The sequence below is a fragment of the Stenella coeruleoalba genome (genome assembly GCF_951394435.1).
Source record: "Stenella coeruleoalba genome assembly, contig: scaffold_155, whole genome shotgun sequence".
Classification (NCBI taxonomy): domain Eukaryota; kingdom Metazoa; phylum Chordata; class Mammalia; order Artiodactyla; family Delphinidae; genus Stenella; species Stenella coeruleoalba.
In genome coordinates, this window is record NW_027645974.1 from 431,888 (window position 1) to 446,955 (window position 15,068).

Here is a 15,068-nt window from a genome sequence, read left to right on the forward strand (position 1 = left end):
GCTTTGTAAGTAAATACCACAACTTCTTTATCCATTTTTCATTTTCTGCGATGTTGAACTTGTACTGTAAACGAGGTTCTTGTAAACAGAGCCGTCCCAAACTTTGGGGTGGCTGTGTCTTTTTGATTTTAATTTCCCTAAGCTATAGGACCATAAGTGGCAGTGCCCTAGGCTCTGTTGCTTTGTTTTTTAGATGTTTCAGGAAACACCATACACTTCTCCCGAGTGTCTGTTGGCAATTTACATCCCGCCCATCAGCATAACAAGGCTCCCAGTTCTCCATGGCCTGTCCTGCCTTTCTGGATTTTACACTTTTTTCAGATGGCCCTTTTGACCGGGGGGAAGTGAGACTTCATTGTAGTGCAGATTTCCTTTGCAAGCTTGCTTGGTTGGCCAAAAAGGGCGTATGCGTTTTTTCCTGAATATATTCAGGAAAAAACGCATACGCCCTTTTTGGCCAAGTGCATCATTGTGGACGTTCTGCCTCTTTTCCTATGCTTTCAATGCAATTCCAGTCTACCTCCTGAAATCGGATTCCTGCAATTCTGCCCCGCTTTCAAGTCCTCTTGGCAGCCTTACTTCAGTCTATTTTTGGACGATAGCTGTCATTTATAACTCTGCAGGTTTGTGAATTACAGTGCCCCTGAGCTCCTTTCTTCAACTCCCTTTCTTGTGACCTGGCCGCAACACCGCAGGATGGCTTCAGGCCCTAATCTGGTTCCGGCCCGGCATGCTGAGCCTTTGGTTAATTCCTCTTCCTGGTGGGAAGTGAGAGTTAAATTTGCCCGTCCAGACACCTCCAGCTAGCCTCTCATTGGTTCTCGCTATTCCTGTTCATCTTCCGCAGAAATTGCAAACTGGGCCAAACAGGAGGTTAAAGGGACTGACTCTCCAAGTGGGGAGAGTGTTAGTAAAGCGTCTGGAATGTTGCACCCGAGTACCAGGGGAGGAAAACTGAGACATATTTGAACACGTCTCCCGATTACATGGTTGATCATACTCTAGGTTCCACATGCATGTTTTAGCTGAAGGAAGAATACCTTAAACCTGGAGAGTTGAGACCCGTGGAATGGGTACCATGCAATATGACTTCAAAGGGTCTTCATTTGCTCACCGAACCTCTCCAATCCTATCACTGCTGCGTTTATGCCCCTGTACACATGCTTGATTCTCTTTTGGAGACATAGCAATCCATAGGTTTTACGATACTTACTAGTCAGGTACATTAGGCGTTTAATATGCGGTGTTGAGTCCATTTCGTTGAGCAAGGAGTAGCTCTTGTCTATTCCATATTTGACTTAAGGAACTTTATCTGTGCTCATTTCAATCTCTGGTTTTATGCAGCACCCCAACTCACCTTTCCCCTTAAGCAAGCATAAGTTGGTTTTCTAAATTTGAGACCCTGTTCTGTTCTGTAATTCAGTTCCTGTGTAGCCAAGTTTACATTCCGTGTATTACTGATATCTTATGATGTTTCTTTTTCTGTGTGACTTACTTCAGTTAGAATCATCATACCTGAATCCACTCATTGTGCTGCTAAGGGCCTGATGACACAGATTTCATTGCTGAGTGATATTGCTTTGTAAGTAAATACCACAACTTCTTTATCCATTTTTCACTTTCTGCGATGTTGAACTTGTACTGTAAACGAGGTTCTTGTAAACAGAGGCGTCCCAAACTTTGGGGTGGCTGTGTCTTTTTGATTTTAATTTCCCTAAGCTATAGGACCATAAGTGGCAGTGCCCTAGGCTCTGTTGCTTTGTTTTTTAGATGTTTCAGGAAACACCATACACTTCTCCCGAGTGTCTGTTGGCAATTTACATCCCGCCCATCAGCATAACAAGGCTCCCAGTTCTCCATGGCCTGTCCTGCCTTTCTGGATTTTACACTTTTTTCAGATGGCCCTTTTGACTGGGGGGAAGTGAGACTTCATTGTAGTGCAGATTTCCTTTGCAAGCTTGCTTGGTTGGCCAAAAAGGGCGTATGCGTTTTTTCCTGAATATATTCAGGAAAAAACGCATACGCCCTTTTTGGCCAAGTGCATCATTGTGGACGTTCTGCCTCTTTTCCTATGCTTTCAATGCAATTCCAGTCTACCTCCTGAAATCGGTTTCCTGCAATTCTGCCCCGATTTCAAGTCCTCTTGGCAGCCTTACTTCAGTCTATTTTTGGACGATAGCTGTCATTTATAACTCTGCAGGTTTGTGAATTACAGTGCCCCTGAGCTCCTTTCTTCAACTCGCTTTCTTTTGAGCTGGCCGCAACACCGCAGGATGGCTTCAGGCCCTTATCTGGTTCCGGTACGGCACGCTGAGCCTTTGGTTATTTCCTCTTCCTGGTGGGAAATGAGAGTTAAATTTGCCCGTCCAGACACCTCCAGCTAGCCTCTCATTGGTTCTCGCTATTCCTGTTCATCTTCCGCAGAAATTGCAAACTGGGCCAAACAGGAGGTTAAAGGCGCTGACTCTCCAAGTGGGGAGAGTGTTAGTAAAGCGTCTGGAATGTTGCACCCGAGTACTAGGGGAGGAAAACTGAGACATATTTGAACACGTCTCCCGTTCACATGGTTGATCATACTTGGGTTCCACATGCATGTTTTAGCTGAAGGAAGAATACCTTAAACCTGGAGAGTTGAGACCCGTGGAATGGGTACCATGCAATATGACTTCAAAGGGTCTTCATTTGCTCACCGAACCTCTCCAATCCTATCACTGCTGCGTTTATGCCCCTGTACACATGCTTGATTCTCTTTTGGAGACATAGCAATCCATAGGTTTTACGATACTTACTAGTCAGGTACATTAGGCGTTTAATATGCGGTGTTGAGTCCATTTCGTTGAGCAAGGAGTAGCTCTTGTCTATTCCATATTTGACTTAAGGAACTTTATCTGTGCTCATTTCAATCTCTGGTTTTATGCAGCACCCCAACTCACCTTTCCCCTTAAGCAAGCATAAGTTGGTTTTCTAAATTTGAGACCCTGTTCTGTTCTGTAATTCAGTTCCTGTGTAGCCAAGTTTACATTCCGTGTATTACTGATATCTTATGATGTTTCTTTTTCTGTGTGACATACTTCAGTTAGAATCATCATACCTGAATCCACTCATTGTGCTGCTAAGGGCCTGATGACACAGATTTCATTGCTGAGTGATATTGCTTTGTAAGTAAATACCACAACTTCTTTATCCATTTTTCATTTTCTGCGATGTTGAACTTGTACTGTAAACGAGGTTCTTGTAAACAGAGCCGTCCCAAACTTTGGGGTGGCTGTGTCTTTTTGATTTTAATTTCCCTAAGCTATAGGACCATAAGTGGCAGTGCCCTAGGCTCTGTTGCTTTGTTTTTTAGATGTTTCAGGAAACACCATACACTTCTCCCGAGTGGTTGTTGGCAATTTACATCCCGCCCATCAGCATAACAAGGCTCCCAGTTCTCCATGGCCTGTCCTGCCTTTCTGGATTTTACACTTTTTTCAGATGGCCCTTTTGACCGGGGGGAAGTGAGACTTCATTGTAGTGCAGATTTCCTTTGCAAGCTTGCTTGGTTGGCCAAAAAGGGCGTATGCGTTTTTTCCTGAATATATTCAGGAAAAAACGCATACGCCCTTTTTGGCCAAGTGCATCATTGTGGACGTTCTGCCTCTTTTCCTATGCTTTCAATGCAATTCCAGTCTACCTCCTGAAATCGGTTTCCTGCAATTCTGCCCCGCTTTCAAGTCCTCTTGGCAGCCTTACTTCAGTCTATTTTTGGACGATAGCTGTCATTTATAACTCTGCAGGTTTGTGAATTACAGTGCCCCTGAGCTCCTTTCTTCAACTCCCTTTCTTGTGACCTGGCCGCAACACCGCAGGATGGCTTCAGGCCCTAATCTGGTTCCGGCCCGGCATGCTGAGCCTTTGGTTAATTCCTCTTCCTGGTGGGAAGTGAGAGTTAAATTTGCCCGTCCAGACACCTCCAGCTAGCCTCTCATTGGTTCTCGCTATTCCTGTTCATCTTCCGCAGAAATTGCAAACTGGGCCAAACAGGAGGTTAAAGGGACTGACTCTCCAAGTGGGGAGAGTGTTAGTAAAGCGTCTGGAATGTTGCACCCGAGTACCAGGGGAGGAAAACTGAGACATATTTGAACACGTCTCCCGATCACATGGTTGATCATACTCTAGGTTCCACATGCATGTTTTAGCTGAAGGAAGAATACCTTAAACCTGGGTAGTTGAAACCCGTGGAATGGGTACCATGCAATATGACTTCAAAGGGTCTTCATTTGCTCACCGAACCTCTCCAATCCTATCACTGCTGCGTTTATGCCCCTGTACACATGCTTGATTCTCTTTCGGAGACATAGCAATCCATAGGTTTTAAGATACTTACTAGTCCGGTACATTCTTAGGCCTTTAATATGGGGTGTTGAGTCCATTTCGTTGAGCAAGGAGTAGCTCTTGTCTATTCCGTATTTGGCTTAAGGAACTTTATCTGTGCTCATTTCAATCTCTGGTTTTATGCAGCACCCCAACTCACCTTTACCCTTAAGCAAGAATAAGTTGGTTTTCTAAATTTGAGACCCTGTTCTGTTCTGTAATTCAGTTCCTGTGTAGCCAAGTTTACATTCCGTGTATTACTGATATCTTATGATGTTTCTTTTTCTGTGTGACTTATTTCAGTTAGAATCATCATACCTGAATCCACTCATTGTGCTGCTAAGGGCCTGATGACACAGATTTCATTGCTGAGTGATATTGCTTTGTAAGTAAATACCACAACTTCTTTATCCATTTTTCACTTTCTGCGATGTTGAACTTGTACTGTAAACGAGGTTCTTGTAAACAGAGCCGTTCCAAACTTTGGGGTGGCTGTGTCTTTTTGATTTTAATTTCCCTAAGCTATAGGACCATAAGTGGAAGTGCCCTAGGCTCTGTTGCTTTGTTTTTTAGATGTTTCAGGAAACACCATACACTTCTCCCGAGTGGTTGTTGGCAATTTACATCCCGCCCATCAGCATAACAAGGCTCCCAGTTCTCCATGGCCTGTCCTGCCTTTCTGGATTTTACACTTTTTTCAGATGGCCCTTTTGACCGGGGGGAAGTGAGACTTCATTGTAGTGCAGATTTCCTTTGCAAGCTTGCTTGGTTGGCCAAAAAGGGCGTATGCGTTTTTTCCTGAATATATTCAGGAAAAAACGCATACGCCCTTTTTGGCCAAGTGCATCATTGTGGACGTTCTGCCTCTTTTCCTATGCTTTCAATGCAATTCCAGTCTACCTCCTGAAATCGGTTTCCTGCAATTCTGCCCCGCTTTCAAGTCCTCTTGGCAGCCTTACTTCAGTCTATTTTTGGACGATAGCTGTCATTTATAACTCTGCAGGTTTGTGAATTATAGTGCCCCTGAGCTCCTTTCTTCAACTCGCTTTCTTTTGAGCTGGCCGCAACACCGCAGGATGGCTTCAGGCCCTAATCTGGTTCCGGTACGGCACGCTGAGCCTTTGGTTATTTCCTCTTCCTGGTGGGAAATGAGAGTTAAATTTGCCCGTCCAGACACCTCCAGCAAGCCTCTCATTGGTTCTCGCTATTCCTGTTCATCTTCCGCAGAAATTGCAAACTGGGCCAAACTGGAGGTTAAAGGGACTGACTCTCCAAGTGGGGAGAGTGTTAGTAAAGCGTCTGGAATGTTGCACCCAAGTACCAGGGGAGGAAAACTGAGACATATTTGAACACGTCTCCCGATCACATTGTTGATCATACTCTGGGTTCCACATGCATATTTTAGCTGAAGGAAGAATACCTAAAACCTGGGTAGTTGAAACCCGTGGAATGGGTACCATGCAATATGATTTCAAAGGGTCTTCATTTGCTCACCGAACCTCTCCAATCCTATCACTGCTGCGTTTATGCCCCTGTACACATGCTTGATTCTCTTTCGGAGACATAGCAATCCATAGGTTTTAAGATACTTACTAGTCAGGTACATTCTTAGGCGTTTAATATGCGGTGTTGAGTCCATTTCGTTGAGCAAGGAGTAGCTCTTGTCTATTCCATATTTGGCTTAAGGAACTTTATCTGTGCTCATTTCAATCTCTGGTTTTATGCAGCACCCCAACTCACCTTTCCCCTTAAGCAAGCATAAGTTGGTTTTCTAAATTTGAGACCCTGTTCTGTTCTGTAATTCAGTTCCTGTGTAGCCAAGTTTACATTCCGTGTATTACTGATATCTTATGATGTTTCTTTTTCTGTGTGACTTATTTCAGTTAGAATCATCATACCTGAATCCACTCATTGTGCTGCTAAGGGCCTGATGACACAGATTTCATTGCTGAGTGATATTGCTTTGTAAGTAAATACCACAACTTCTTTATCCATTTTTCACTTTCTGCGATGTTGAACTTGTACTGTAAACGAGGTTCTTGTAAACAGAGCCGTTCCAAACTTTGGGGTGGCTGTGTCTTTTTGATTTTAATTTCCCTAAGCTATAGGACCATAAGTGGAAGTGCCCTAGGTTCTGTTGCTTTGTTTTTTAGATGTTTCAGGAAACACCATACACTTCTCCCGAGTGGTTGTTGGCAATTTACATCCCGCCCATCAGCATAACAAGGCTCCCAGTTCTCCATGGCCTGTCCTGCCTTTCTGGATTTTACACTTTTTTCAGATGGCCCTTTTGACTGGGGGGAAGTGAGACTTCATTGTAGTGCAGATTTCCTTTGCAAGCTTGCTTGGTTGGCCAAAAAGGGCGTATGCGTTTTTTCCTGAATATATTCAGGAAAAAACGCATACGCCCTTTTTGGCCAAGTGCATCATTGTGGACGTTCTGCCTCTTTTCCTATGCTTTCAATGCAATTCCAGTCTACCTCCTGAAATCGGTTTCCTGCAATTCTGCCCCGATTTCAAGTCCTCTTGGCAGCCTTACTTCAGTCTATTTTTGGACGATAGCTGTCATTTATAACTCTGCAGGTTTGTGAATTACAGTGCCCCTGAGCTCCTTTCTTCAACTCGCTTTCTTTTGAGCTGGCCGCAACACCGCAGGATGGCTTCAGGCCCTTATCTGGTTCCGGTACGGCACGCTGAGCCTTTGGTTATTTCCTCTTCCTGGTGGGAAATGAGAGTTAAATTTGCCCGTCCAGACACCTCCAGCTAGCCTCTCATTGGTTCTCGCTATTCCTGTTCATCTTCCGCAGAAATTGCAAACTGGGCCAAACAGGAGGTTAAAGGCGCTGACTCTCCAAGTGGGGAGAGTGTTAGTAAAGCGTCTGGAATGTTGCACCCGAGTACCAGGGGAGGAAAACTGAGACATATTTGAACACGTCTCCCGTTCACATGGTTGATCATACTTGGGTTCCACATGCATGTTTTAGCTGAAGGAAGAATACCTTAAACCTGGAGAGTTGAGACCCGTGGAATGGGTACCATGCAATATGACTTCAAAGGGTCTTCATTTGCTCACCGAACCTCTCCAATCCTATCACTGCTGCGTTTATGCCCCTGTACACATGCTTGATTCTCTTTTGGAGACATAGCAATCCATAGGTTTTACGATACTTACTAGTCAGTTACATTAGGCGTTTAATATGCGGTGTTGAGTCCATTTCGTTGAGCAAGGAGTAGCTCTTGTCTATTCCATATTTGACTTAAGGAACTTTATCTGTGCTCATTTCAATCTCTGGTTTTATGCAGCACCCCAACTCACCTTTCCCCTTAAGCAAGCATAAGTTGGTTTTCTAAATTTGAGACCCTGTTCTGTTCTGTAATTCAGTTCCTGTGTAGCCAAGTTTACATTCCGTGTATTACTGATATCTTATGATGTTTCTTTTTCTGTGTGACATACTTCAGTTAGAATCATCATACCTGAATCCACTCATTGTGCTGCTAAGGGCCTGATGACTCAGATTTCATTGCTGAGTGATATTGCTTTGTAAGTAAATACCACAACTTCTTTATCCATTTTTCATTTTCTGCGATGTTGAACTTGTACTGTAAACGAGGTTCTTGTAAACAGAGCCGTCCCAAACTTTGGGGTGGCTGTGTCTTTTTGATTTTAATTTCCCTAAGCTATAGGACCATAAGTGGCAGTGCCCTAGGCTCTGTTGCTTTGTTTTTTAGATGTTTCAGGAAACACCATACACTTCTCCCGAGTGTCTGTTGGCAATTTACATCCCGCCCATCAGCATAACAAGGCTCCCAGTTCTCCATGGCCTGTCCTGCCTTTCTGGATTTTACACTTTTTTCAGATGGCCCTTTTGACCGGGGGGAAGTGAGACTTCATTGTAGTGCAGATTTCCTTTGCAAGCTTGCTTGGTTGGCCAAAAAGGGCGTATGCGTTTTTTCCTGAATATATTCAGGAAAAAACGCATACGCCCTTTTTGGCCAAGTGCATCATTGTGGACGTTCTGCCTCTTTTCCTATGCTTTCAATGCAATTCCAGTCTACCTCCTGAAATAGGTTTCCTGCAATTCTGCCCCGCTTTCAAGTCCTCTTGGCAGCCTTACTTCAGTCTATTTTTGGACGATAGCTGTCATTTATAACTCTGCAGGTTTGTGAATTACAGTGCCCCTGAGCTCCTTTCTTCAACTCCCTTTCTTGTGACCTGGCCGCAACACCGCAGGATGGCTTCAGGCCCTAATCTGGTTCCGGCCCGGCATGCTGAGCCTTTGGTTAATTCCTCTTCCTGGTGGGAAGTGAGAGTTAAATTTGCCCGTCCAGACACCTCCAGCTAGCCTCTCATTGGTTCTCGCTATTCCTGTTCATCTTCCGCAGAAATTGCAAACTGGGCCAAACAGGAGGTTAAAGGGACTGACTCTCCAAGTGGGGAGAGTGTTAGTAAAGCGTCTGGAATGTTGCACCCGAGTACCAGGGGAGGAAAACTGAGACATATTTGAACACGTCTCCCGATCACATGGTTGATCATACTCTAGGTTCCACATGCATGTTTTAGCTGAAGGAAGAATACCTTAAACCTGGGTAGTTGAAACCCGTGGAATGGGTACCATGCAATATGACTTCAAAGGGTCTTCATTTGCTCACCGAACCTCTCCAATCCTATCACTGCTGCGTTTATGCCCCTGTACACATGCTTGATTCTCTTTCGGAGACATAGCAATCCATAGGTTTTAAGATACTTACTAGTCCGGTACATTCTTAGGCCTTTAATATGGGGTGTTGAGTCCATTTCGTTGAGCAAGGAGTAGCTCTTGTCTATTCCGTATTTGGCTTAAGGAACTTTATCTGTGCTCATTTCAATCTCTGGTTTTATGCAGCACCCCAACTCACCTTTCCCCTTAAGCAAGAATAAGTTGGTTTTCTAAATTTGAGACCCTGTTCTGTTCTGTAATTCAGTTCCTGTGTAGCCAAGTTTACATTCCGTGTATTACTGATATCTTATGATGTTTCTTTTTCTGTGTGACTTATTTCAGTTAGAATCATCATACCTGAATCCACTCATTGTGCTGCTAAGGGCCTGATGACACAGATTTCATTGCTGAGTGATATTGCTTTGTAAGTAAATACCACAACTTCTTTATCCATTTTTCACTTTCTGCGATGTTGAACTTGTACTGTAAACGAGGTTCTTGTAAACAGAGCCGTTCCAAACTTTGGGGTGGCTGTGTCTTTTTGATTTTAATTTCCCTAAGCTATAGGACCATAAGTGGAAGTGCCCTAGGCTCTGTTGCTTTGTTTTTTAGATGTTTCAGGAAACACCATACACTTCTCCCGAGTGGTTGTTGGCAATTTACATCCCGCCCATCAGCATAACAAGGCTCCCAGTTCTCCATGGCCTGTCCTGCCTTTCTGGATTTTACACTTTTTTCAGATGGCCCTTTTGACCGGGGGGAAGTGAGACTTCATTGTAGTGCAGATTTCCTTTGCAAGCTTGCTTGGTTGGCCAAAAAGGGCGTATGCGTTTTTTCCTGAATATATTCAGGAAAAAACGCATACGCCCTTTTTGGCCAAGTGCATCATTGTGGACGTTCTGCCTCTTTTCCTATGCTTTCAATGCAATTCCAGTCTACCTCCTGAAATCGGTTTCCTGCAATTCTGCCCCGCTTTCAAGTCCTCTTGGCAGCCTTACTTCAGTCTATTTTTGGACGATAGCTGTCATTTATAACTCTGCAGGTTTGTGAATTATAGTGCCCCTGAGCTCCTTTCTTCAACTCGCTTTCTTTTGAGCTGGCCGCAACACCGCAGGATGGCTTCAGGCCCTAATCTGGTTCCGGTACGGCACGCTGAGCCTTTGGTTATTTCCTCTTCCTGGTGGGAAATGAGAGTTAAATTTGCCCGTCCAGACACCTCCAGCAAGCCTCTCATTGGTTCTCGCTATTCCTGTTCATCTTCCGCAGAAATTGCAAACTGGGCCAAACTGGAGGTTAAAGGGACTGACTCTCCAAGTGGGGAGAGTGTTAGTAAAGCGTCTGGAATGTTGCACCCGAGTACCAGGGGAGGAAAACTGAGACATATTTGAACACGTCTCCCGATCACATTGTTGATCATACTCTGGGTTCCACATGCATATTTTAGCTGAAGGAAGAATACCTAAAACCTGGGTAGTTGAAACCCGTGGAATGGGTACCATGCAATATGATTTCAAAGGGTCTTCATTTGCTCACCGAACCTCTCCAATCCTATCACTGCTGCGTTTATGCCCCTGTACACATGCTTGATTCTCTTTCGGAGACATAGCAATCCATAGGTTTTAAGATACTTACTAGTCAGGTACATTCTTAGGCGTTTAATATGCGGTGTTGAGTCCATTTCGTTGAGCAAGGAGTAGCTCTTGTCTATTCCATATTTGGCTTAAGGAACTTTATCTGTGCTCATTTCAATCTCTGGTTTTATGCAGCACCCCAACTCACCTTTCCCCTTAAGCAAGCATAAGTTGGTTTTCTAAATTTGAGACCCTGTTCTGTTCTGTAATTCAGTTCCTGTGTAGCCAAGTTTACATTCCGTGTATTACTGATATCTTATGATGTTTCTTTTTCTGTGTGACTTATTTCAGTTAGAATCATCATACCTGAATCCACTCATTGTGCTGCTAAGGGCCTGATGACACAGATTTCATTGCTGAGTGATATTGCTTTGTAAGTAAATACCACAACTTCTTTATCCATTTTTCACTTTCTGCGATGTTGAACTTGTACTGTAAACGAGGTTCTTGTAAACAGAGCCGTTCCAAACTTTGGGGTGGCTGTGTCTTTTTGATTTTAATTTCCCTAAGCTATAGGACCATAAGTGGAAGTGCCCTAGGTTCTGTTGCTTTGTTTTTTAGATGTTTCAGGAAACACCATACACTTCTCCCGAGTGGTTGTTGGCAATTTACATCCCGCCCATCAGCATAACAAGGCTCCCAGTTCTCCATGGCCTGTCCTGCCTTTCTGGATTTTACACTTTTTTCAGATGGCCCTTTTGACCGGGGGGAAGTGAGACTTCATTGTAGTGCAGATTTCCTTTGCAAGCTTGCTTGGTTGGCCAAAAAGGGCGTATGCGTTTTTTCCTGAATATATTCAGGAAAAAACGCATACGCCCTTTTTGGCCAAGTGCATCATTGTGGACGTTCTGCCTCTTTTCCTATGCTTTCAATGCAATTCCAGTCTACCTCCTGAAATCGGTTTCCTGCAATTCTGCCCCGCTTTCAAGTCCTCTTGGCAGCCTTACTTCAGTCTATTTTTGGACGATAGCTGTCATTTATAACTCTGCAGGTTTGTGAATTATAGTGCCCCTGAGCTCCTTTCTTCAACTCGCTTTCTTTTGAGCTGGCCGCAACACCGCAGGATGGCTTCAGGCCCTAATCTGGTTCCGGTACGGCACGCTGAGCCTTTGGTTATTTCCTCTTCCTGGTGGGAAATGAGAGTTAAATTTGCCCGTCCAGACACCTCCAGCTAGCCTCTCATTGGTTCTCGCTATTCCTGTTCATCTTCCGCAGAAATTGCAAACTGGGCCAAACAGGAGGTTAAAGGCGCTGACTCTCCAAGTGGGGAGAGTGTTAGTAAAGCGTCTGGAATGTTGCACCCGAGTACCAGGGGAGGAAAACTGAGACATATTTGAACACGTCTCCCGATCACATTGTTGATCATACTCTGGGTTCCACATGCATATTTTAGCTGAAGGAGGAATACCTAAAACCTGGGTAGTTGAAACCCGTGGAATGGGTACCATGCAATATGACTTCAAAGGGTCTTCATTTGCTCACCGAACCTCTCCAATCCTATCACTGCTGCGTTTATGCCCCTGTACACATGCTTGATTCTCTTTCGGAGACATAGCAATCCATAGGTTTTAAGATACTTACTAGTCAGGTACATTCTTAGGCGTTTAATATGCGGTGTTGAGTCCATTTCGTTGAGCAAGGAGTAGCTCTTGTCTATTCCATATTTGGCTTAAGGAACTTTATCTGTGCTCATTTCAATCTCTGGTTTTATGCAGCACCCCAACTCACCTTTACCCTTAAGCAAGCATAAGTTGGTTTTCTAAATTTGAGACCCTGTTCTGTTCTGTAATTCAGTTCCTGTGTAGCCAAGTTTACATTCCGTGTATTACTGATATCTTATGATGTTTCTTTTTCTGTGTGACTTATTTCAGTTAGAATCATCATACCTGAATCCACTCATTGTGCTGCTAAGGGCCTGATGACACAGATTTCATTGCTGAGTGATATTGCTTTGTAAGTAAATACCACAACTTCTTTATCCATTTTTCACTTTCTGCGATGTTGAACTTGTACTGTAAACGAGGTTCTTGTAAACAGAGCCGTTCCAAACTTTGGGGTGGCTGTGTCTTTTTGATTTTAATTTCCCTAAGCTATAGGACCATAAGTGGAAGTGCCCTAGGTTCTGTTGCTTTGTTTTTTAGATGTTTCAGGAAACACCATACACTTCTCCCGAGTGGTTGTTGGCAATTTACATCCCGCCCATCAGCATAACAAGGCTCCCAGTTCTCCATGGCCTGTCCTGCCTTTCTGGATTTTACACTTTTTTCAGATGGCCCTTTTGACCGGGGGGAAGTGCGACTTCATTGTAGTGCAGATTTCCTTTGCAAGGTTGCTTGGTTGGCCAAAAAGGACGTATGCGTTTTTTCCTGAATATATTCAGGAAAAAACGCATACGCCCTTTTTGGCCAAGTGCATCATTGTGGACGTTCTGCCTCTTTTCCTATGCTTTCAATGCAATTCCAGTCTACCTCCTGAAATCGGTTTCCTGCAATTCTGCCCCGCTTTCAAGTCCTCTTGGCAGCCTTACTTCAGTCTATTTTTGGACGATAGCTGTCATTTATAACTCTGCAGGTTTGTGAATTATAGTGCCCCTGAGCTCCTTTCTTCAACTCGCTTTCTTTTGAGCTGGCCGCAACACCGCAGGATGGCTTCAGGCCCTAATCTGGTTCCGGTACGGCACGCTGAGCCTTTGGTTATTTCCTCCTCCTGGTGGGAAATGAGAGTTAAATTTGCCCGTCCAGACACCTCCAGCTAGCCTCTCATTGGTTCTCGCTATTCCTGTTCATCTTCCGCAGAAATTGCAAACTGGGCCAAACAGGAGGTTAAAGGCGCTGACTCTCCAAGTGGGGAGAGTGTTAGTAAAGCGTCTGGAATGTTGCACCCGAGTACCAGGGGAGGAAAACTGAGACATATTTGAACACGTCTCCCGATCACATGGTTGATCATAGTCTAGGTTCCACATGCATGTTTTAGCTGAAGGAAGAATACCTTAAACCTGGAGAGTTGAGACCCCTGGAATGGGTACCATGCAATATGACTTCAAAGGGTCTTCATTTGCTCACCGAACCTCTCCAATCCTATCACTGCTGCGTTTATGCCCCTGTACACATGCTTGATTCTCTTTCGGAGACATAGCAATCCATAGGTTTTAAGATACTTACTAGTCCGGTACATTCTTAGGCCTTTAATATGGGGTGTTGAGTCCATTTCGTTGAGCAAGGAGTAGCTCTTGTCTATTCCATATTTGGCTTAAGGAACTTTATCTGTGCTAAATTCAATCTCTGGTTTTATGCAGCACCCCAACTCACCTTTACCCTTAAGCAAGAATAAGTTGGTTTTCTAAATTTGAGACCCTGTTCTGCTCTGTAATTCAGTTCCTGTGTAGCCAAGTTTACATTCCGTGTATTACTGATATCTTATGATGTTTCTTTTTCTGTGTGACTTATTTCAGTTAGAATCATCATACCTGAATCCACTCATTGTGCTGCTAAGGGCCTGATGACACAGATTTCATTGCTGAGTGATATTGCTTTGTAAGTAAATACCACAACTTCTTTATCCATTTTTCACTTTCTGCGATGTTGAACTTGTACTGTAAACGAGGTTCTTGTAAACAGAGCCGTTCCAAACTTTGGGGTGGCTGTGTCTTTTTGATTTTAATTTCCCTAAGCTATAGGACCATAAGTGGAAGTGCCCTAGGTTCTGTTGCTTTGTTTTTTAGATGTTTCAGGAAACACCATACACTTCTCCCGAGTGGTTGTTGGCAATTTACATCCCGCCCATCAGCATAACAAGGCTCCCAGTTCTCCATGGCCTGTCCTGCCTTTCTGGATTTTACACTTTTTTCAGATGGCCCTTTTGACCGGGGGGAAGTGAGACTTCATTGTAGTGCAGATTTCCTTTGCAAGCTTGCTTGGTTGGCCAAAAAGGGCGTATGCGTTTTTTCCTGAATATATTCAGGAAAAAACGCATACGCCCTTTTTGGCCAAGTGCATCATTGTGGACGTTCTGCCTCTTTTCCTATGCTTTCAATGCAATTCCAGTCTACCTCCTGAAATCGGTTTCCTGCAATTCTGCCCCGCTTTCAAGTCCTCTTGGCAGCCTTACTTCAGTCTATTTTTGGACGATAGCTGTCATTTATAACTCTGCAGGTTTGTGAATTATAGTGCCCCTGAGCTCCTTTCTTCAACTCGCTTTCTTTTGAGCTAGCCGCAACACCGCAGGATGGCTTCAGGCCCTAATCTGGTTCCGGTACGGCACGCTGAGCCTTTGGTTATTTCCTCTTCCTGGTGGGAAATGAGAGTTAAATTTGCCCGTCCAGACACCTCCAGCAAGCCTCTCATTGGTTCTCGCTATTCCTGTTCATCTTCCGCAGAAATTGCAAACT

At 44.1% G+C, this 15,068-nt stretch overlaps 1 long non-coding RNA gene across 2 annotated transcripts in view; it reads left to right on the forward strand.

The window, feature by feature from the left end:
- Positions 1-15,068, forward strand: part of LOC307181420 — a 447,344-nt gene that overhangs the window by 93,918 nt on the left and 338,358 nt on the right. Inside the window, exon 1 of one of the 2 annotated variants that reach the window (XR_013826743.1) lies at positions 7,840-7,894. The exons of the other annotated variant lie outside the window; for it this stretch is intronic. This is a non-coding gene — a long non-coding RNA (uncharacterized lncRNA). Of the gene's footprint in view, positions 1-7,839; positions 7,895-15,068 lie in introns of those variants that run through there. 2 annotated transcript variants of the gene reach the window in all.